Genomic DNA, 22,393 nt, shown 5'->3' with positions numbered 1-22,393 from the left:
CTCATGTCAAATTTCATAAAGATCGGTCCAGTAGTTTAGTCTGAATCGCTCTACACACACACACACACGCACACACACACGCACGCACATACACCACGACCCTCGTTTCGATTCCCCCTCGATGTTAAAATATTTAGTCAAAACTTGACTAAATATAAACAAGTCGCGTAAGGCGAAAATACAATATTTAGTCAAGTAGCTGTCGAACTCACAGAATGAAACTGAACGCAATGCCATTTTACTCGTAGCATCGTCAGGCCACCGCTCATGGCAAAGGCAGTGAAATTGACAAGAAGAGCGGGGTAGTAGTTGCGCTAAGAAGGATAGCACGCTTTTCTGTACCTCTCTTTGTTTTAACTTTCTGAGCGTGTTTTTAATCCAAACATATCATATCTATATGTTTTTGTAATCAGGAACCGACAAGGAATAAGATGAAAGTGTTTTTAAATTGATTTGGACAATTTAATTTTGATAATAATTTTTATATATTTAATTTTCAGAGCTTGTTTTTAATCCGAATATAACATATTTATATGTTTTTGGAATCAGCAAATGATGGAGAATAAGATAAACGTAAATTTGGATCGTTTTATAAATTTTTATTTTTTTTTACAATTTTCCGATTTTTAATGACCAAAGTCATTAATTAATTTTTAAGCCACCAAGCTGAAACGCAATACCGAACCCCGGGCTTCGTCGAAGATTACTTGACCAAAATTTCAACCAATTTGGTTGAAAAATGAGGGCGTGACAGTGCCGCCTCAACTTTCACGAAAAGCCGGATATGACGTCATCAAAGACATTTATCAAAAAAAATGAAAAAAATGTTCGGGGATTTCATCAGAGACTGTAGAGTACACAGAGACGCTTCATTCGGCGCTGAAAATTGAAACAGGAAGCCCTGTGGCGCCACCACGCGGAAACATGTAAAAACCTACTTTCCCTTTCCACAGCAGTAGCGATATCGTGCAGCACAACCATGGCCGCACCAAAAAGAAAACACAGCGGGGCATGGTCTTTGGCCATCAATTGCTCAAACTCACATGCCAAAGGCTTCAGGATGTTCAAATTTCCTGAGGAAGAGAGCAAGTGAGGATTGTTTTTATGTTTTTTTTCTCTCGTTAAATGTCGGAAAATCAGTAAAACGTGTAGCGTCGAACTGCGTGTATTCTACCAGAACAGAGAAAACACACTCTGTACACAAGCTCAACAATGTGATTGCGCAGTTGTTTAATTAACATCAGGCTTAATTTTGTTTTGAAGGACAACTGAACAACTTGATTGATTCTATGCTTCGTCCAAGCGCAAAAGTCAAAAACTTCTCAAACTAGAATACTTGTGACGATGCTGTTCAAAGTGTCATCCAGTCGGTCCGTACCTCGTTAATTCATCTCAATTCATGTGTGTGTGTGTGTGTGTGTGTGTGTGTGTGTGTGTGTGTGTGCGTGCGTGTGTGTGTGTGTGTGTGTGCGTGCATGTGTGTGTGCGTGCGGTGTGTGTGTGTGTAACTGACTCAGAGAGAGATAGAGAGAGAGAGAGAGTGAGAGAAAGTGAGAGAATGACAATGACAATGACAATGACAAATCTTTATTTTTCGAGGGTGACAAGAATAAGCATAGATATGCTTTTTTGCATCTGGCCCTCGCCCTAAAGAGGGACTAAACTATTTTACTATAACTACCCTATGACTAGGGAAACAGTGAGAGAGAGAGAGAGAGAGAGAGAGAGAGAGAGAGAGAGAGAGAGAGAGAGAGAGAGAGAGAGAGAGAGAGAGAGAGAGAGCTTTCTGAACAAGAAAGAAGCAACCGATAAGAAATAAGACAATCATCGATCGATCAAGACTCTTTAATTAAAGTCAGCTAGGTCACAATAATGTTGTTTAAGTTGCTGTATTTTACAGTTTTCCTTACATGATAATTTCTTGACTACCCATTTCACTTTAGAGGTGCTGGGACGACGCCAAGTTGACTAAATGCCTTAGTTACCGATTTGACCGGGAACTATTTCGTTAACGATTTATTCCTGACATATTTTCTCAGGCTTAAGTGACCATGTATTCAGTATGTATTTGTATTTGACTAAAACACACACAAATAACGACGGTTAGTTCGTGAAAAGACACTGACTTGAATCATGTTTGCATAACTACAGCGATGCAGCGGATATTGCCAAAGTAAATTTGATTTAATTTTAATCTTCACCATTTTCTGCGGTGTTTTTATGGTCATTTAAAAAGGATGTTCACAAACAAACATATTTTTTCGTTCAGTTACATTTTGCAGCACTGTCAGCCGGACAGAACAGACAGTATGTTTATATAAACGTGATATAAACACAGCCGACAGCAGCCGCTATACGCGAACTTCCTTGTGCGGCAGGGAGTGGCTCTTTTCCCGCGCGCTGGCTGGCCGGTCTCACTTTCGCACCGCAGCGCAAAGAAGGATGAAGCGTCTCTGTATACTCTATAGTCTCTGATTTCATACCCAGGAACTCTCATGTCAAATTTCATAAAGATCGGTCCTGTAGTTTACTCTGAATCGCTCTACACACACACACGCACAGACAGACAGACAGACACACACACACACACACACACACACACACACACACACACACACACACACACACACACACACATACACCACGACCCTCGTCTCGATTCCCCCTGGCCCTCTATGTTAAAACATTTAGTCAAAACTTGACTAAATGTAAACAAGTCGCGTAAGGCGAAAATACAATATTTAGTCAAGTAGCTGTCGAACTCACAGAATGAAACTGAACGCAATGCCATTTTCAGCAAGACCGTATACTCGTAGCATCGTCAGTCCACCGCTCATGGCATAGGCAGTGAAATTGACAAGAAGAGCGGGGTAGTAGTAGCGCTAAGAAGGATAGCACGCTTTTCTGTACCTCTCTTCGTTTTAACTTTCTGAGCGTGTTTTTAATCCAAACATATCATATCTATATGTTTTTGGAATCAGGAACCGACAAGGAATAAGATGAAAGTGTTTTTAAATTGATTTCGACAATTTAATTTTGATAATAATATTTATATATTTAATTTTCAGAGCTTGTTTTTAATCCGAATATAACATATTTATATGTTTTTGGAATCAGCAAATGATGGAGAATAAGATAAACGTAAATTTGGATCGTTTTATAAATTTTTATTTTTTTTTACAATTTTCAGATTTTTAATGACCAAAGTCATTAATTAATTTTTAAGCCACCAAGCTGAAATCCAATACCGAAGTCCGGGCTTCGTCGAAGATTACTTGACCAAACTTTCAACCAATTTGGTTGAAAAATGAGGGCGTGACAGTGCCGCCTCAACTTTCACGAAAAGCCGGATATGACGTCATCAAAGACATTTATCCAAAAAATGAAAAAAACGTTCGGGGATTTCATACCCAGGAACTCTCATGTCAAATTTCATAAAGATCGGTCCAGTAGTTTAGTCTGAATCGCTCTACACACACACACAGACAGACAGACGCACATACACCATACCCTCGTTTCGATTCCCCCTCGATGTTAAAATATTTAGTCAAAACTTGACTAAATATAAAAAGAGAGACGTTTAACTCAGAAGCCCGGTAACTTGAGTCTTTCTGTTTATCTTTCTTAATTTATTTTTTTCTTTTGCAATTTCATTCTTTCCTTCCCTCTATCATTCTTCATTGTCTTAAATCTTTCTTTCTCTATTTATTCATTTATTTATTCATTTATTGGTTACTCATGTATTTTCCTTTCTTCTTTGTTTCGTTCTTACTTCTGTTCTTTTAATCCTTCTTTTCTGTCTTTCTCTCTCCATTGTTTGTTTTTACATTTAGTCAAAATGTTTTAACATAGAGGGGGAATCGAGACGAGGGTCGTGGTGTGTGTGTGTGTGTGTGTGTGTGTGTGTGTGTGTGTGTGTGTGTGTGTGTGTGTGTGTGTGTGTGTGTGTGTGTGTGTGTGTGTGTCTGTCTGTCTGTCTGTCTGTCTGTGCGTGTGTGTGTGTAGAGTGATTCAGACAAAAATACTGGACCGATATTTATGAAATTTGACATGAGAGTTCCTGGGAATGATATCCCCGGACGTTTTTTTCGTTTTTTTGTATAAATACCTTTGATGACGTCATATCCGGCTTTTTGTGAAAGTTGAGGCGGCACTGTCACACCCTCGTTGTTTAATCAAATTGATTGAAATTTTGGCAAAGCAATCTTCGACAAAGGCCGGACTTCGGTATTGCATTTCAGCTTGGTGGCTTAAAAATTAATTAATGACTTTGGTCATTAAAAATCGGAAAATTGTAAAAAAAAAAATTTTTTTATAAAACGATCCAAATTTACGTTCATCTTATTCTTCATGATTTTCTGATTCCAAAAACATATAAATATGTTATATTTGGATTAAAAACAAGCTCTGACAATTAAAAATATAAAAATTATGATCAAAATTAAATTTTCGAAATCAATTTAAAAACACTTTCATCTTATTCCTTGTCGGTTCCTAATTCCAAAAACATATAGATATGATATGTTTGGATTAAAAACACGCTCAGAAAGTTAAAACGAAGAGAGGTACAGAAAAGCGTGCTATCCTTCTCAGCGCAACTACTACCCCGCTCTTCTTGTCAATTTCACTGCCTTTGCCACGAGCGGTGCACTGACGATGCTACGAGTATACGGTCTTGCTGAAAAATTGCATTGCGTTCAGTTTCATTCTGTGAGTTCGACAGCTTGACTAAATGTTGTATTTTCGCCTTACGAAATAAATCCCTGCGCCTGCCCTTGAATATGTGCGCGATATAAATTGCATAAAGATAAAAAATAGAATAAAAAATCAATAAATCCCTGCGCTTAGAACTGTACCCACGGAATACGCGCGATATAAGCCTCATATTGATTGATTGATTGATATACTTAATTCCTCCATTCTCTCCTTCTTCATTTCCTGTATGTTCTTCCTTTTTTCCCCTATTCTTTCCCTCTTTCTCTCTATCTTAACTTTGTCTTTCTTTCTTCTTTCTTTTCCCCTTTCTTTTCTTCTTTGTCTCTTTCTTTCGTATCGCGAATAACAGAACACAGCATTGCAGTAACTGACTGTCGTGCGTAATAACGCCTGTCCCACACAGAAGCCTGTTCTGAACCCGAACGTAGTCATGGCAACTAGTAGGACCCGCTGCCTCTAAACTGAGGACGTAGTGGACACGGAGTAGAAGGGGGCCAGGGGTGTCCAAGTGGGCAGTGTAGGTCAGGTTCTGGTCAGGCGGGTGCTTCCTGGGATAGTTGGGACTGAGGAACTGCCCTGTGTCTCCCGTATGGTCCAGTTCTGGCGGTTCTGGTCAACAAAATATGAATATAAAATATACCGTTGTTGGATACTAGTGAAAATTTAAATCAACTTTGTAGATGTTTCGAATTGCATCCAAAGAAAAGACAGGTATTGTGTTTTCAGCGTAGCAATAGGGCTGAATTGTTTTGACGAGATAGAATAATGCCGACGAGTCGAAGATATGTGTGTGTGTGTGTGTGTGTGTGTGCGTGTGTGTGTGTGTGTGTGTGTGTGTGTGTGTGTGTGTGCGTGCGTGCGTGCGTGTGTGCGTGCGTGCGTGTGTTGTGTGTGTGTGTGTATGTGTGTGCGTGCGGGTTTGTGTGTGCGCGCGTGCGCGGGTGCGTGGATGTTGTTTGTTTGTTTATTTGTTTTTTAAGCTTCCTGCAATTTTGGATAAAAAGAAGAATGTATATTTGTGATCCAAGTCTGAGCCTTACCGTTGGGAGGCACAGCCATAGCGGCTCCTGTCGACAAGCTTTGCACCACAACGATCCGAACCACGACGGACAGAACAAGATGTCCCATTTCGAAAAGAAAATCTCTCGAATCTTTGTCTCTACTTTTTCTTCTTCGTCTTGGTTGATTTGCTTTGTTGTTGTTGTTGTTGTTGTTGTTGTTGTTGTTGTTTTGTTGGTGTTGGTGTTGTTGTTGTTGTTGTTGTTGTTGTTGTTCTTCTTCTTCTTCTTCTTCTTCTTCTTCTTCTTCGTCTTCTTCTTCTTCTTCGTCTTCTTCTTCTTCTGCTTCGTTTCCTGAACTTACAGAAATACCGTACAGCTGGCAGCTAGTCGATTCCACATGCGATAGCTAAAATCGTAGTAACCGCGATTTCAACCAGCACCAGAAAATTAATCGATAATGATTCTTTTTTTAAAAGTAGTCTATTTGTAAAAGTCAGTGCGTGTTCCACGCATGTTCTGCGCACATCCTTGACAATTCCCTCACGAAACACGGACACGGCTAAGTCCCGAAAGGTAAAGCACTTTGTGTTGACTGACTCGTGCCAAAGCCCATCCCCTGATCCCTATCCTGAAGCTTTTAACAGAGTCAATCGCTTCCTTATAAAGATACAGTCCTTCGGAAAATAGTTGGGCTCACCATGGCAGAGCTAGCCAGGCTAAGACTTTGGATAAGACCATCCCTTCTATTCACTTGGTAATACACCAACATTCAGAACCCTGACTGCTTGCTGCGGCGAGTTGAATTTGTTTATGAATTCATTTCGTGAAAAGCCACTAGTGGCATTTACAAAATTAATTCATTAAAAAAAACCACAGGCTGCACAGAGAGCACCCAGCTCAGGCGTCTTATTTATTTGTAATGTGAACAAGTGAATGGATGTTCTTACTCCCGTGTAAAACTGAGCCTAGCCAGATCTAAGATAATAAGCCGAAAGTCCTTCCCGCGACTGAAAACAGTATATACCATCTCGTGACTGGCCAGCCTTTTACATAGGATAAGACAATGGATCCCGCCACTTGGAGACATACCAAAACTCAACATCCTGACTGCTTCATGTGCACAGTTGGAATTGTTTTTAGTTTATGAACTAATTTTGCAGATTGACAGTTTGACACTTGTGGCTTTTAAGAAATTAATTCATAAAGAAATCTTCTCGATTCTAATGTGAATTAACACTTAATACACTGCCAGGTTTACCCTGAAACCGGTTACCGTTTTTCTGAAAGCATGCAGGTACCTATCTTTCACATGATATACACACGTGTGAAGATATGGCTTAGTTATGACATGGGTGGACCCTGTCACGTGTGTTTGATAACTATCTTGATCGGTCGGGTTCTTGGTGGCATTACCATTAGAAGGAGTGGACTGAGACTAAAAACACTTAAAACTGGAGAAGTCCAAGTCGAATGTGTACGGAGTGCACCTTTAAAACTAAACTCCAAAGCTCTTTTCCCAGAGCGGATATTGATACAATGTCAATTCCTATGAAACAATGGCTTGAAAATAAAATCGGTACTGGAAAGTAAACCTTGCACAAAGGCTTTGACTGAATGGATGACTTTGGTGCTGCTATGATGAAGTCATCTGAAACCGAGAGACCTGATTACTGTACATACCCACCCTTTTTCTGTGTAAAAATCAAACAAACAGCGGTAGCTGAGTACACTTTTAGAAGTAGCCAACAGACCAGATCTGTGATGAGAGGTCCGTGCCAGGCGTGGGATACTATTAATTTGACCGTTTTGAGGGAGTTTCTGGCAAAATGTACTCATTTAAAGAATTTGACAAATGGCACGATTTGTTCAAAAAAGCAACTCAAGTATGTCAAATATTTTAATCAAAGTGAACGAATGGACATCGAGACGTTGCTTCTCTCCTTTGCTGAAATTTAAAAGTAGTGCTTACCCTGTTTACGTTAGTTGCGCCACAAGGGACCCAGCGGCCATGGTAACTGACAACATCGAGGGGTCAAGGAAAATAACCAAATTCTCAAACAAGAGTGCACTTTCCATTGCATTTTACAACAACCTTTGTTCTTTCAATATACCAGTTTTTGCAAAGTGAAGACATTCTTGCTGCACGGTACCATAAGTTCAAACCTTGAACCTCATCGCATAACTTTCAAAGCGATTTGAGAACATTTTTTTCTTAGATATTATCCATTTAACCCGAAGGAATCATGCCTTCGATGTCGAGTCGTACGTCTACGTATGGCCCACGCCTAGAGCAAGGACACCCAGGTCTTCGCGTGTTACTGGCTAATGGGCAAACATTGTGACCCTGTCTCTGCCCCCCACCCCCCCCCCCCCACCCACCCCCCACCCCCGCCACCCCACCCCTCCCTTCTTTCAAACTCCATTTTGCACCGGAAGCAATCTGTCTGCTGCTTTTTGGTGCTCAAGAGTTGAGAATATGCTCTTATTCCAATTAGTTAAAAGCCTTGTGTGGATCTAAGGCCCGGCGCTCACCTGTAACGCCAGCAGGACGGACGACGCACTGCAGATTATCCCAGCCCGCTACACGTTGCGTGAAAGGAAAACAGGCCAAATACTCGTCATAATCCCTATCGGAGCATCAATAATATGCAGTGCGTCGTCTGTGCCGCTGAAACTGCGCAGGTATATTCTGCCCTCAAGCGGCTTAGAAAGCATGGCATCCACGCAGACAAAGATCTCGTTAATGGCACAGTCTTTCCTGTTAATACACACTTGGGCTCACCATCTCAGATCTGGTCCGGCTTTTACATGGGGTCTATCCTTCCACTTGGGCACATACCAAACATCATCTTCCTGATTGCAGAGAGGGAATTTATTTCATAAAAAGCCACTTGTGTCTGTTAGGAAAATAATTCATCAGAAAATGCCCACTCTGCACAGAGGGCACCAGGGCAGTTGAGTTTTGGTATGTGTGCACGTGGGGGTGGGGGTGGGGTCATTGTCTTCTCCTTTGTAAAAGCCTGGCCATGTCTGAGATGATGAGACGAATTGTTTACGTGGGTAAGGCCCCCCCCCCCCCAAAAAAAAAAATAGTCTGTTTACGGTAACATAGGCAAAAAAATAGGGTCGGTAGGTCGGGATTTAAAAAAAAAAAGTATAAAAACATATTTTTAAGTTATTTTGCCAAAAAAAACAAAGACTTTTTTTTTTTTTTTTTCCCCAAATGCCAAAAAAAAAGTGTAGGGTCGCGCGAAAAAAAAATTAATAGGGTCGGTCGGGATACCGTAAACAGACTATTTTTTGGTTTGTTTGCCTAAGACTGTGACTTTGAGTAATAATTGTAATCCATATTCTCTGTATTGATGCCGATAGGATTCATTACAGTAATATGCCTGGCCACGATTACATAGAAATGTGGGTAATGTAATTTATTTGATCGGATTTCGCTTTGTTTTGTTGTTGTTTTTGTTCGATCGCGCACGTGCACTTTGTCTCGCGACAATAGGCTCGGCTTTCAGGAGGATGTAGTCAACATGGGTTGACAGAAGAACCATGCACACATCGGGTCGAACTAATAATTTCATGCTGCGTCTATCTTTTAAGATCGGATTGCAGGAGATATTTCTGGAATACTTTCTAAAGATCCGCCGGGTTCTGACGACGACGGGCAAAGTCGGAAAGTGTCAACATTAGATTATTTGATGTGTTTACACTCCAGATTCGATTCCATTCTGCAACGGGGAAAGAGCTTTAACAATGGTGTGTTTTATCCGAAATCGATTGACACGACGAACGATAAAAGTTTATAATCCTGATCCATTATAGCGCTTAGCATTGTGAAGAGACTTTGTTCAGTGGGGAGGCACGTGCCTAATATCAACAGAGACTTTCAACAAGACTACCTTGTTCTCTGGAGAAAACTCGTCATCAAAGAAGTCAAATGCAAAAGGAGTAGAAAGACATTTCTAATTTTCTTTTGTTTTTCTATTTATAACGTTTTTTAGATCCAAAACAATAAAAAATAAAAAAAACGCTCGCGCTGGACCCGAGTACTCTTCAGACTGGCTCGCTCCCCTTTTTTTTAATTTTTTTTTTTTAATTCTTCATATTTTGTTCTTTGTTTCATGTGTGTATTATAGTAGGGACTAGCTGCAAGAAAGGACCATATGGACCTAATGCTATCATCCCTCCGTAATAAAGTTTTCGAGTTCGAGTTCGAGTTCGAGTATGAAAGTTTTTGTCTTGTGCACGTTTAAGACCAAGTGATTGCTCTGTGTGAATTACAGGCATTCCCTTTGCTATATAAATACATTGCATGCGAGCCGAGGATGTGCGTGGTGACTGGCCTTTCTCTTTTATTTGATCACAGTGAAAAATATACTGCCGACCCTCTTCATAACTTAACAATATAAATGTTTGGAATGCCTGTGGTGTGAATGTTGGTTTCTGACCAGAAATGCAGATCTATCTCTGGCCGATTCATAGATTCAACCTACAAACTGCGACCTCATCTGTGATCAGATGGCCAAGCAATGCGTGAAATCTTTTATTCTAAAGCCTTATGGCTCGTTTCGACAAGCATTAAACGGATGAAATTAACCACATGCAGTTTATTCTTCAGAAAAATGCACACAAAAAATGGGTTGGGTTCGGTGATTTGTACATAAACGTCTTCCTCACGATAGATTCGCTGATTTGTCTTATGAAGCCGTCATCAACACGAACACAATGATTGCAGAAGCAAACTCTGTACCTACACGACCGAGACACAAGACTGATTATTTCACAGCTGCAATGTGAATAGAGAACAAAGACGTTTTGGGTAAGCTTACTCACGTCAGGTCTTCACTGACAAGCTAGGAACAGACGGAAAATTCCGAACAAAAGTAAATGACGTCAAAGTCTCTTTCGCTTTGCGTGTAACTTTGTCATGGTCTTTTTGTGACGACAGTATCCGCTGGCTGGCTGTTCTATCAGGCTGCCTGGCTGGCTGTTGCTCCGTGTGAATTCCTCCCACCGCCAAGTCGTTTTTGTGGTTTATTTCGCATTTAGGTCCCAGGTAACATTATGAAGTTTTAATACGATCAATCGGACCTATTATCAAGTTAGTGTATCAACTTTTGAACGAACTGCGCCCAGTAGTTTCCCAGCAATAAGCTGTTAAGTCGAGACAGACACATACACACACACACACACACACACACACACACACACACACAATTAACGTCTGTTGAGCCCAAGTAGGAGAAGGGCTCCTAATATGGACCACTTATTGTTTCACGCTGATAACTAGCTTGTTTTCTTGCGAAGAAGTTTCATTTTGTGTTAGGTAGTCCTTCTCTCTTAGGTTAACCGTTAGGCCTAATTAGAGTGAAATAGCTTTGATAGATATTCAGCAACAATTAAATACAGAAAAAAACACAAAGGGTCCATATTAGGAGCCTGGGCGCCTAATATGGACCACTGAAGCGGACTTCTCGAATCACTGTAAAAAGCCCCCTATACTTCAAAATAACATGATACAACTTAGTTTGCAAGTCAGACTAATCAAAATATGCTTTAGATTTATCTGTTTCGGGTTGATGAGAGCATTATTTGAAGCACACCAGGAAACTAAAGAAGCTTATCAAAAACAGAGTGAAAATAAGTGAAATTATCAACTTCCACGAAAATAAGACTATTTGTGATATTTTTTTTAAATCTCGAAGGCTAGTTATAGGTTATTTCCAGCAAGCTTCTGAATGAATTAATAACAAGAGGCGAAGCCTTCAAGGCTCACGTAAGAAATCGACAAACAGTAACACAAACTCAATCACTCCGTCACACACACACACACACACACACACACACACACAGAAAGAGCATAGGTGAAACTGTGCAAGAAAGCGAGACACTAGATCTAGATCTGTCTGTCTGCATGTAGCCTACTTACAGGGACACGACTGCCAACTAGTCTCGGCCCGCTCAAAAAAACAATGACCGAGACTTTCAGTAATTCCTTCGCGTGACGTCAAACCCTCTTACGTCATAATGTGACGTCAATGTAATGTGACGTCTTCAAATGTTAGAGTTTCTACCACATACATACATACGCACAGACAGACAAAAGTTAGCATCGCATAGGCTACACTTACGTGAGCCAAAAATAGCATTTAGCTTTTATTTTCTTCGATTTGTTGAAGGTGGTCCATATTAGGGGACTCCCACATACTTTGAGATTTTGCTATTATTTTTTGTTTGCAGTAGAAACTCGGGGTCAACACTGCTAAAATGTAACAAATACGGACTTAGCTGTCATATGTAGCTATTTTTGTGTGATAAAAGCTTTGACTGTGGACAGAAACGAGTCCGTTTTAGGCGGCAAATTTAGAGTGAACCCTGGCCTGCCAAAAGTGAATAAAAGAGAAAAAGCCTAACGGTTTTGAGGTTTGTGTTTCTGCAATTGTTTTGACATGTGCAACTTATCCGGAGAGGGTGAATACAGCCAATGGAATTGTTTTGAGCGCTCTAGCGCCGTTAGTTTGTCAGAACAGGAGGTGGTCCATATTAGGAGCCGGTCCATATTAGGAGCCCTTCCCCTACTAGCGTACTCGGGGATAAAGGTTAGTTATTGGGATGACTGATTAATCATAGACAAATGAAAACATTCACCAGTTCGTCGACCTCGTGGCCTTTGCAGTGAACGGACAAACAAATGGTAATGAACACAAAGGGAGTATAGGTCAGTTTTGGTTTTCAATCTCAATATGGCACGCACGCACGCACACACACACACACACACACACTGACACGCACGCACTCACGCACGCACACACACACACACACACACACACACACGACGAACGCACGCACACACACACACAGGCACGCACACACACACCCACACAAACACACGCACGCACGCTTAATAACTAATCTTTCTTCTTTTAATTATTAAATAATTATTGATTTGGGAACTAGCGCATTTTCTAGTGCATTTTCTAGCGCATTTTAACATATTATGTCTCGACATGCATTTCTCTCTCTCTCGACTGTGCACAGAGATAAGAACAGCCTCGCTTTCACCTAGATCCTGCCTAAAAACAATGTTCAGACCTCATGTTCAGACTCGGCGTAATAATACCGAAAGGACTACTTTTTAGCGGTCAAGTTCAGTCGTCCGCATACTCGAAAGTGAAACAAAGATGAAACGTTTTTCTACAGTATCGGAGGATGAACTGTCGAAGAAGAAAAAGAATCTCGTGCCAACCACTACGCAGAAGACCATCCGAGTTGTCCAGAAGAAGTTCTGAAACACGTCACGTTCGAAATCAAAAGACGACATTCTATTCTCTTACGTCACTATTCTTGGTTTACAGTACCATTCGGCAGCTTTGCTACGAGTATGCCATAGTCTTGGTTGGCCGAGACCTTGAGGTGAAATGCGAGTGATTAGGTTTGTTGATTTTGCTCGGAGAAGTGCACGCCGTGGATCGTGTAACTCTGCATTTGCGCCACCGCAACTTTTTATCGCTTCACGCCGACGAAGAGGCAAGCTGCGAGGTAGGTCTCTCGAATGATAAATTAAATTGTTAGAATGCTAGGCACTCAGCATGTTCTCAAGTGTTGCATTTCACATACTTATATCCTTAGCTATATTTCTGTATATATTTTTTTATGCTTTGATGGCCCTGGTGATCGTGACGATCTGTTTTTCTTCTCGTTTCCCCATGTTTTGGGCATATTTTCAGTTTCTGCATCAAATGCAACAAAACGGAGATTACTGGTTATTCTTGGACATGTTCACTGATAACTTTAATGTTTTATGAATCTCCACGTGTAGTTTCTCTGTATATAGTTCCATATATACTTTGCAAGAAGCAGATAAAAACAGAGTGTCAACAACTCTCTGTAATTCGCCACCGCATCAATTCAATGTTAGATGTAACTCGCCACCGCATTTTTTATATTTAGTCAAGTTTTGACTAAATATTTTAACATCGAGGGGGAATCGAAACGAGGGTCGTGGTGTATGTGCGTGTGTCTGTCTGTCTGTCTGTCTGTCTGTGTGTGTGTGTGTGTAGAGCGATTCAGACTAAACTACTGGACCGATCTTTATGAAATTTGACATGAGAGTTCCTGGGTATGAAATCCCCGAACGTTTTTTTCATTTTTTTGATAAATGTCTTTGATGACGTCATATCCGGCTTTTCGTGAAAGTTGAGGCGGCACTGTCACGCTCTCATTTTTCAACCAAATTAGTTGAAATTTTGGTCAAATAATCTTCGACGAAGCCCGGACTTCGGTATTGCATTTCAGCTTGGTGGCTTAAAAATTAATTAATGACTTTGGTCATTAAAAATCTGAAAATTGTAAAAAAAAATAAAAATTTATAAAACGATCCAAATTTACGTTTATCTTATTCTCCATCATTTGCTGATTCCAAAAACATATAAATATGTTATATTCGGATTACAAACAAGCTCTGAAAATTAAATATATAAAAATTATTATCAATTTTTTTTTTTCGAAATCAATTTAAAAACACTTTCATCTTATTCCTTGTCGGTTCCTGATTCCAAAAATATATAGATATGATATGTTTGGATTAAAAACACGCTCAGAAAGTTAAAACGAAGAGAGGTACAGAAAAGCGTGCTTTCCTTCTCAGCGCAACGAATACCCCGCTCTTCTTGTCAATTCCACGGGCACTGCCTTTGCCACGGGCGGTGGAGTGACGATGCTACGAGTAGGCTATACGGTCTTGCTGCGTTGCGTTGCGTTCAGTTTCATTCTGTGAGTTCGACAGCTACTTGACTAAATATTGTATTTTCGCCTTACGCGACTTGTTGTTATTCGCCATCGCACTACGCAAAAATCAATGTGGGAAGAAACTGCGTCTTCAAAATTTAAAAAGAAAAGAAAAAAAGGCTAATCAAAATCGGTATAATCAATTCAATAGTGTGCTTAACAAAACTTCAGATAAGTGCTTCTTTTTCAAACTAAAAAAAAAAATAATAATAATAATAATCAAAATATGCTGGATCTATTCAAAAGTGTTCATTGCAGAACTGAAAACAAAATTCTTTGAAAACAACATTTCAGGCAACACATTTCTTGGAATGGCGTAAAAGCTGCGTCCTGTACATGAAAGGATAAAAGCATCTTGGGCAGGAGTGAGCAAGTGTGTGTGTGTGTGTGTGTTGGTGTGAGCCTTGAGTGTTGATTTGTGTTTATACTCTTTGCCACATACATCACACGCGTACTTAGTGATTTGCACACGTGTGGCGGTTTGGGTTTGCATTGCGTTTGCACGCAAATTTTTTGTGGCACTTGGAGCAGTCGAATGGTTTTTGCCCGATGTGCTGTTTGTTCACATGTGACTGGAGGTCTGCAGACCTCGTGAATGTTTTTTTGCACATCCCACAGGTAACCCTTGGACCCCCACCCTCTGTGTGATGGCAGAGCCTGTGGTTTCTTAATGTTCGTTGGTGTTTATATGTTTTCCCACATTCTGGGCATAAACACTGCTTTTGCTCTGACTTCTTTTTCTGCAGTGTCGAAGTCACTGGTGGTCGAGTAGTAACTTCTGCCACATCACTGACATCAAGGAAGCTGTCAATGGTTTGCCCGGACTGTTCCAAATCCATCTGCAACAAAACCACTCGTATCCCGTCAGAAAAGTTATTGTATAAGCATATGTGATTGAAGAGCGCAGCGATTCTTACCATTCTAGCAATAAACACTCAGTGGCTGAAATCACTAAGTTTGACAATATGGAACCTACCTCTTCCTGTTTGATTTGCGGTCACTTGAGTCTGAAACTGGGCCTTGAACGCTCCTGTTAAAAACATTGTGGGGCCAAATACCACATAATTCTAAAATTCTTAAGCTTCGTTGGTGTTTATGTGTGTGAAATAATTCTAAAACTCAGTCATTCCTATTACCAGCGACAACACAAAAACTCATCAGTTTGACGCTGGAAGAGAAAAGAACGCCTCTGACAGACGTGACGTTTTTCGGGAAAGAAGAATGACGAAAAATGTGGGAGTGAAACGCCGCCAGGTGCGTCTCAGAAACGTGTTCTACAAAAGCTGAACTATACACTGAACTGAACAACTCCAAATCAATATTTTCAATTGGAAGTGACAGAATCACTGAACTCTTCAACATATTATGCAATTCATTAGACAGTTGCGGTGGCGAATAACATCCAAGACGTGAAATTGCGGTGGCGAATTACAACAAGCATCGGTGGCGTATAACATGAAGTCTAATTGTTTGTGTTTTCTTTTGCCGCGTGCGTCACCCAAAGACAAAATTGTGCAACAGCATTCATCAAGAATACAAAGGACAGGTTTAGCTCACAGGATATCATCACGGGAATGCATCAACTAGTGCTGTTTCGTTGAAGTTACGAAGGAAGGGACAAATCGTGCAATTTCAGCTACAATTCCAGCAGAAATCGGACTTCAGAACTGCCGAAACCTGACATTTCGACTAAAAAAGCACGTACCTTAGACCTTGAGTATATACTTCTTTAAAATCTACTAATGAAGAATCTAGATGATGCCTGAAAGTCCTACAAATTTTCATTTTCTGTGAGAGACCTACCTTGCAGCTTGCCTCTTCGTCGGCGTGAAGCGATAAAAAGTTGCGGTGGCGCAAATGCAGAGTTACACGATCCACGGCGTGAAGTGGTCCGTGTTCAAGCAAGTTTCTTTCTTCTTTGAAAACAAAAACCCTAAGACCAGTGAATGTCGAGATATATATGTTAAAGGTACTGAACTTGTCAAATCCAGGTGCACGGAGCCCCTGGGGCTTTTAGTCATACCTCAGGCAGCTATCCGTTAGAAGAACTACCAAGTTTCATTAACTTGCACCCAAAGAGTCAAGAACTGCGATTTTTTTACGAATTAATTTCGTACTCGGACCCGGCTGGTCTTGACCTATTTTTGGATCTAAATTTAGATTAGGTAGATCACCACATCATGCACAAAAAGACACGTCACTAGCAAACTATGTCAGACGTCATCATGAGTTTGTATAAAACAAAATCGAGGCCGGAATCACTCAGTTGAATCGAACTCCGACCAAACACTTTTGCTAAAACTCGCAAAGTTCATGACACTTGTCATGGACTGTTTGAGAAGCGAGTAAAATTTAATTCTCTTTTAGCTTTATACTCCGTTATCTGTTTTGTGTGTTTGTAATAGTATTCTTGTCCTTATGTTAACCCACCCATCACCCCCCCCCCCCTCTCCCTTCCCCCCATTTCCCATAGTAAAGAAATATATGTAATCACTTTGCACTTGTAATGTTTTATTATTTTTTGTATTATTATTATCATTATTATTATTATTATTATTATTATTTATTATTATTATTGTTGAATTGTTTCTTGTATTGTTTTTGCTCTCCCTCACCCCTCAACTCCCTTTTCTGTACATAGTCTGATTTCTTTTTGTTTTAGTTCCTTTTATTTGGTGTTGAATGAAATGTGTTTTTATTGTGTTTTTTAATTTTCCATGTACCCTCACGGGGTTTTATTGGAATAAATAAAACTTGAAACTTGAAACTAACACCACGTAATAACTAGGTTAATTTATGCACTCGCGTGAACAAGAAACTGTCGAGCTTCACAGATGTCGTCGTTGGGTAGTTTTGGGTTTGTTTTACTACCATAGGAGGATTTTTGAACTGTGAATGCACTCAGCTGCAACAAAAACGCAAAACGAAGGCTGTGAGCTGCACTGTGCCTTTAATTGGATCTGTGATCCAAACATGCCTTTTGGTCAATCTCGATGGCAGTTTATTCCCCTCGCCCTACGGGCTTGTGGAATAAACTTCCATCTCGATTGACCAAAAGCCATGTTTGGATCACAGATCCAATTAACGTATAATAATTGTGGAACATTTGGAAATCTGTTTCAATTTCTGATTTTGTGTTCTCCCTTTTTACATTTAGTCAAGTTGTGACTAAATGTTTTAACATAGAGGGGGAATCGAGACGAGGGTCGTGGTGTATGTGTGTGTGTGTGTGTGTGTGTGTGTGTGTGTGTGTGTGTGTGTGTGTGTGTCTGTGTGTCTGTGTGTATGTGCGTGTGTGTGTGTGTAGAGCGATTCAGACCAAACTACTGGACCGATCTTTATGAAATTTTACATGAAAGTTCCTGGGAATGATATCCCCGGACGTTTTTTTTCTTCATTTTTTCGATAAATACCTTTGATGACGTCATATCCGGCTTTTTGTAAAAGTTGAGGCGGCACTGTCTCACCCTCATTTTTCAATCAAATTGATTGACATTTTTTTAAAGCAATCTTCGACAAAGGCCGGACTTCGGTATTGCATTTCAGCTTGGTGGCTTAAAAATTAATTAATGACTTTGGTCATTAAACATCTGAAAATTGTAATAATTTTTTTGTGGCTATAAAACGATCCAAATTTACGTTCATCTTATTCTACATCATTTCCTGATTCCAAAAACATATAAATATGTTACATTTGGATTAAAAGCAAGCTCTGAAAATTAAAAATATAAAAATTATGATCAAAATTAAATTTCCGAATTCGATTTAAAAATTTCATCTTATTCCTTGTCGGTTTCTGATTCCAAAAACATATAGATATGATATGTTTGGATTAAAAACACGCCCAGAAAGTTAAAACGAAGAGAGGTACAGAAAAGCGTGCTATGCAGCACAGCGAAACCACTACTATATACCGCGCTGAACAGGCTGGTCAGTTTTACTCCGTTTTGCACAAGCGGCGGACTACGGTCATTGTGAAAAAATGCAGTGCGTTCAGTTTCATTCTGTAAGTTCGACAGCTTGACTAAATGTAGTAATTTCGCCTCACGCGACTTGTTTGTTGGTGTTTTGTTTTGTTTTGTCTTTGCAACTCGATTCCGCCTACAAACTTGAAAATACTAACTGTTCCCGTTACGGAAACTTCAAAACAATATCAGATCAAAATTACTTTCCCCAGACGGTTGTTAGCCTGTACCTTGTGAAATCATTTCTGTCTCGTGGTTTTTGTAGCAAAGTCAGCAATTTGAGAAATTGGAAAGTACATTTGTATAGCCAATATCATTGCCCAGAGAAAAGTCAGATTGTCAGACATCCGTTTGTGTGCTGTTCTCGACATGACAAATAGAAGAACATAGAATAACAAGTCGCGTAAGGCGAAATTACTACATTTAGTCAAGCTGTGGAACTCACAGAATGAAACTGAACGCACTTCATTTTTTCACAATGACCGTAGTCCGCCGCTTGTGCATAACGGAGTGAAACTGACCAGCCTGTTCAGCGCGGTAGTGGTTTCGCTGTGCTGCATAGCACGCTTTTCTGTACCTCTCTTCGTTTTAACTTTCTGAGCGTGTTTTTAATCCAAACATATCATATCTATATGTTTTTGGAATCAAGAACCGACAAGAAATAAGATGAAATTGTTTTTAAATCCATTTTGGAAATTTAATTTTGATCATAATTTTTATATTTTTAATTTTCAGAGCTTGTTTTTAATCCAAATATAACATATTTATATGTTTTTGGAATCAGGAAATGATGTGGAATAAGATGTACGTAAATTTGGATCGTTTTATATATAAAAAAAATTATTACAATTTTCAGATTTTTAATGACCAAAGTCATTAATTAATTTTTAAGCCACCAAGCTGAAATGCAATACCAAAGTCCGACATTCGTCGAAGATTGCTTTACAAAAATTTCAATCAATTTGATTGAAAAGTGAGGGTGTGACAGTGCCGCCTCAACTTTTACAAAAAGCCGGATATGACGTCATCAAAAGTATTTATCGAAAAAAATAAAAAAAATATCGGGGGATATCATTCACAGGAGCTCTCATGTCAAATTTCATAAAGATCGGTACAGTAGTTTGGTCTGAATCGCTCTACACACACACACGCACAGACAGACAGACAGACACACACACACACACACACACACACACACACACACACACACACACACACATACACCACGACCCTCGTCTCGATTCCCCCTCTATGTTAAAACATTTAGTCAAAACTTGACTAAATGTAACAAGTCGCGTAAGGCGAAAATACAACATTTAGTCAAGTAGCTGTCGAACTCACAGAATGAAACTGAACGCAATGCAACGCAGCAAGACCGTATACTCGTAGCATCGTCAGTCCACCGCTCACGGCAAAGGCAGTGAAATTGACAAGAAGAGCGGGGTAGTAGTTGCGCTGAGAAGGATAGCACGCTTTTCTGTACCTCTCTTCGTTTTAACTTTCTGAGCGTGTTTTTAATCCAAACATATCATATCTATATGTTTTTGGAATCAGAAACCGACAAGGAATAAGATGAAAGTGTTTTTAAATCGATTTCGGAAACTTGATTTTGATAATAATTTTTATATTTTTAATTTTCAGAGATTGTTTTTAATTCGAATATAACATATTTATATGTTTTTAGAATCAGAAAATGATGAAGAATAAGATGAACGTAAATTTGGATCGTTTTATAAAAAAATAATTTTAATTACAATTTTCAGATTTTTAATGACCAAAGTCATTAATTAATTTTTAAGCCACCAAGCTGAAATGCAATACCGAAGTCCGGCCTTCGTCGAAGATTGCTTGGCCAAAATTTCAATCAATTTGATTGAAAAATGAGGGTGTGACAGTGCCGCCTCAACTTTTACAAAAAGCCGGATATGACGTCATCAAAGACATTTATTTTCGAAAAAATGAAAAAAACATCCGGGGATGTCATACCCAGGAACTCTCATGTCAAATTTCATAAAGATCGGTCCAGTAGTTTACTCTCAATCGCTCTACACACACACACACGCACACACACACACACACATACACCACACCCTCGTCTCGACTAAATGTAAACACGTTTGCAGCGCAAGAGGTGGGAGTTTGGTTAACTGAGCTAGATGACATTCTCATGATCAAATAGAAGTCTGGACGCCCACGGAGTAGCGAAACCCCGGAACATTAAAAGTTTGGTAATTCCTATCTGAACCCTCTCCTTTTAACGTTTTTCTATTAAACTCGTCAGACGCCGATATTCCGGTGATTTAACACATGAATAGACACACGCACGCACGCACAGACACATACTCTGACATAGATACACATGAACTCGCACGCAACACTCTTTTAAGTAGAAAAGTGATTGTTCTTTTCACTGACATGCACACTTTGTCCTGTTTTAGGTGTTTGGAATAGCTTTTTCTCGATTTTATTTTTAACAAGGGAGGCTTTGCTAATGTTATTTTGATTTTCGAGATGTGGGTGTTTTTCGTTCCACGGTGTGCACATTACCTTACGTTTAATCAAGCTTTTGGTTGTATGCCGTAAAGCAGCAAATGTCCTTTTTAGCTCCATCTGGTTTTAACATTAACAGCGTTTACGACAAAGATCTGCACCCAGACGCATCCGCCTTGTTATTTTGTTTATGACGGTTAGTATAGAAACACACACACAATAGCCTCAATCACAATTACTTTCTTAACTAGGATCCATGCCATGCTCATTGTCAGTTAACGACTCAATTAGTGCAACAGCGTGAGCTGAGTTTATCATTATACTCTGTGATGATTAAAGGCACATTGCATTTTGCAATCAGGTACTGAGGCAAATGTAAAATATGTTTAAAGGGGCTCCACACAACTCTTAGATCTCTTAAACGCGAGCAAAAAAACAAACAAACATACAGACAGACAGACAGACAGACAGACAGACAGACAGACAGACAGACAGACAGACAGACAGACAGACAAACAAACAAACAATAAAACAAACAAACAAAACCAAAAGCAAATAAAACAAGATACTAAAGAAACATTTTTTTAAACCCAATTTGACGCCTCTTCAGTGAGGGACGACAAAATGAAAACAAAAAGTAGCCGCCATTGTGATGACCGAATTGACGAATTCAAAAAATAACTCCGTCAGGTTTGTATGGGTTTAAGAAGAGTGACATTTTCTTGCAAAACCTCGTACACATATTGGAGGGGCCAATCACTAACGAGGGGTCGGGCGGAATCACGTGGAAACGCGTGGAATCACGTGGAAACACGTGGAAACACGGGGAAACACGTGGAAACACGGGGAAACACGCACGTGTTTCTTTAACAACCCTCGCTAGTGTTTGGCCCCTCCAATATTTGTAAAAAAAAAAATAAAAAAAAAAAAAAAATTAAAAAGTCACTCTTCCACAACCCATACAAACCCGACTGAGTTAGCTCCGAAAAATACCGGCACGGTTGGCCTAGTGGTAAGGCGTCCGCCCAGTGAGCGGGAGGTCGTGGGTTCGAACCCCGGCCGGGTCATACCTAAGACTTTAAAATTGGCAATCTAGTGGCGTCTGGCATTATGGGGTTAGTGCTAGGACTGGTTGGTCCGGTGTCAGAATAATGTGACTGGGTGAGACATGAAGCCTGTGCTGCGACTTCTGTCTTGTGTGTGGCGCACGTTATATGTCAAAGCAGCACCGCCCTGATATGGCCCTTCGTGGTCGGCTGGGCGTTAAGCAAACAAACAAACAAACAAACAAAAGTTCCGAAAATCGTCTATTCCACAAACGACGCAAGTGCACTAAACAGACGCAGGAGCAGATTCGAATAATAAACTGTATATATTTTTTTTTCAAGGCCACAACTAAGTCATCAATGGGATAACGAGACAATACTATAT

At 39.9% G+C, this 22,393-nt stretch overlaps 1 protein-coding gene across 1 annotated transcript in view; it reads left to right on the top strand.

The window, feature by feature from the left end:
• Positions 1 to 4,660: 4,660 nt before the first annotated feature.
• Positions 4,661 to 22,393, top strand: part of LOC138982295 (uncharacterized) — a 333,833-nt gene continuing 316,100 nt past the window's right edge. The window contains exon 1 of the mRNA XM_070355554.1: positions 4,661 to 4,695. The gene's annotated coding sequence lies outside the window, so the exon portion shown is untranslated. The remainder of the gene's footprint in view (positions 4,696 to 22,393) is intronic.

This window comes from Littorina saxatilis, linkage group LG12 (assembly GCF_037325665.1).
Source record: "Littorina saxatilis isolate snail1 linkage group LG12, US_GU_Lsax_2.0, whole genome shotgun sequence".
In the NCBI taxonomy this organism is placed as follows: Eukaryota; Metazoa; Mollusca; class Gastropoda; order Littorinimorpha; family Littorinidae; genus Littorina; species Littorina saxatilis.
The sequence above is the reverse complement of the archived record's forward strand: the minus strand, read 5'-3'. Positions and strand labels throughout refer to the sequence as shown.